Genomic DNA, 2793 nt, shown 5'->3' with positions numbered 1-2793 from the left:
GCGGAGGTGTAGAGTGTGTTGGTGACCTGCCTGTGGCAGAGCTGGGAATGGCTTGTCTCCCATCACATTTTCGCAGACCCACTCCAAGGTTTGAACCCCCAGCACTTCCAAGGCTTTAAGACTTTTCTGCACCCACCCATCTGCTCATAAGGGATTTTATACTGACCCCAGGACTTCCCACGGTAATGCTTTTGGCCACGCACGAGGCGTTGAGCTGGGGAGCTGTTCCTGGTGCCCTGTGGCATGGTGCTGGCTTGGTCCCTGCTCCCTGGGGCTGTGGGAGCGCCTTCGGGGCTGGAGGCTCGCTGCAAAGCTACATCCCGCTTTGGACAGAATCAGTTTTATTTGCAGGAAAATCCTTCTTTGTTAATTATTCATTGCTTTAACACCTTGATTAATTTTTCATTGCTTTATCACAGGTAGGAACACTTGCTGCAGAAATAGCCAGTGCAACCATGCCCAGGGTATGGTGACACTGCAGTCCCAGCCATACCGAGGATCGTGCCCAGACATAGCACGTGGTAACTTCTGCACGGCCCATGAGGAGGGATATCCAGCTTTGAGGTCTTTGGGACAACTCCGCATGCAAAAATTCAGGACCTGGGGTTGTATTTAGCAACAGTGAACTCTGTCCTGATGATATTTGGAGCTGTCAAAATTGATGCTCCATATTTTTGCATTACCTGCTACTGTGTCACGTACAAGAGACATCCAGCGAAAGCACAAACCTTTCACTGCAAACCTTGCAGAGAGTTTAAAGTGCTTTGAACTGTGCAGATATTGCCCCTAATTTTGAGGAATAAGGTTGACTCAGCTCTCATTTTACCCCAGCCTCCTGAGCTCTCAGCAGTAGATCCTGCTCCAAAGTATTTCCGCGGAGGATTTCAGGATGGGGTTATTGGTGTTAGTGTACTGCTTGTGCATCGAAATTCAACACTGTAACTGTAGTTTGGGGGTCAGGGGATTTCACTGCAGAAACGCTGGTTTCTCCTGCCCATCTGAATTCAACGGCAAACTTCACTCCTCTACCTAAAATAAACCCCCAAATCTGATGTGGAATGACGGGATGCCTGTTGCAGAGCAGGTGACTCCACTCCTAACCTCCAGTGCCAGTCCCAGCAGCCTGCCCGCCTCGCCGAGCCCTCCAGAGCTCCTCGCCGCTCCCTGCCATCCTCCGTCCGACCATCCATCTGTCCCTGGGGTCTCCATGTGTCATTGCTACACGGGGACAAGGCTGGGACCTGTGAGCATCTGGGGGAGCACACACATCTCCAACATCCATCCTGTACTTGCAAAGAAGCCACTGGCTCTGCTTAGAGGGGAAAAAACCTGGTATTTGGTTCATTTTCACCTCTAAGCACCTTTGACGTGAATGTAATGCTATTAATGCTAATAAAATGCTATTTAAGAGCCAGTGCTCATTAAATACTATGACCAAAACAAGTTTTGATTCCCCAATGGAAAGAAGCTTCTGTCTCCTGAAGGAGACAATTTCCAGCAAGTCAGCACCTAGGACACACTTCAGGGATTTTGTATGTATTTTGGAGTTTTTATTTTCTAACTTTAATTAAAGTTTTAGATCATGATAAATTTGATGGAAAATCAAAACACATGGCACCAGCTGGTATTTCGTGGGAGCGGCTGTGCTTTGCCTCTGGGCTATGACTGCTACCCAGGCTTCACTGAAACCTTTGTGTCGGTATTTCACATTTTGTTTCTACAGTTGATTTAATAAAAGGAGAGGAGCAAGTTTTGTTTGCCTGACAAAGCTATCTTGGAGGCTTTGCAGAGATTACGCTGTCAAATGTGTTACCCAGGGTAATTTCTGGACAGGGTGCAGGTTTTTTTCCCCTTCTTTGCTCCTTCCCAATCTTCCCCCAGAGCCACCTGCAATTTATTTGGATTCACCAAGGACATCTAAGCTGGAAAAGAGAGATATCTGCGATGCTGGCTGTCCTCCCACCAAATCGGTGCTGCTCCCTACCAGGCTTGTAAGGAAAAAGATGCCAAAGGGGGGAGTTTCACCCCGCAAGGGACGAGGAGCAGAGGGTGAGATGCCACCAGCGATCGCTTTTAGAGAAAGTCTGTGGGTGCCCCGTGAGCGGCACAGCCCGAAACCACGGGAGGAGGGATCCCCACCTACGGAGTAAACAACTGTGGCAGCAAATAAGCCCTGCTGAGCACATTTTCTGCCTGCTTAGTTAATATGCAAAATACCTTGATTCGTAATGAATAGCAGTAGTGATTAGTTAGGAGTACTTTGCATTTGCATCATCCTTTACAGGCTCAAAAAGTGCTTTATAAGCATGAATTGTAGCACAGGGTGCTCCCAGGGGACGGAGGGTGGCTACCGACTGACAAGCTGGGGACAATTTTTGGCTGTTTCTGCCCAAGAAACAATTCCTGACATGGGTGTAGGATGGAGCGACACGCGAGCAGTGCCTGCCGTGCTGCTGCTGGGATCCCAAACCCACCCCCAGGCAGGATGCTGCTGGTATCCCAAACCCACCCCCAGGCAGGAGAAGACGGAGAAAAACCCGTCCCTGGTGCGTTCCTTGAATGCGTTTCCAGTGGGCTCATGTGGGCAACGCCGCTCATCCCAGGCAAAGGACACCCCGCTAAAGCCATTCATTGCACCCCGATATATGAGCGACCCCCAATGGCTCAGGGGCCGGTGGGGATGGCAGGGCCTGACACCACCGAGGGGCACCCGCTTGGGCCTTAATTACTCTTCTTCCGTGGGAAAGGAGGGAGAATAGAAGAATAAAAGGAAAAAAAAAAAAACCCAAACCC

Source organism: Fulmarus glacialis, unplaced genomic scaffold, assembly GCF_000690835.1.
Source record: "Fulmarus glacialis isolate BGI_N327 unplaced genomic scaffold, ASM69083v1 scaffold11577, whole genome shotgun sequence".
Classification (NCBI taxonomy): Eukaryota; Metazoa; Chordata; class Aves; order Procellariiformes; family Procellariidae; genus Fulmarus; species Fulmarus glacialis.
This window is presented reverse-complemented; position numbering follows the sequence as displayed.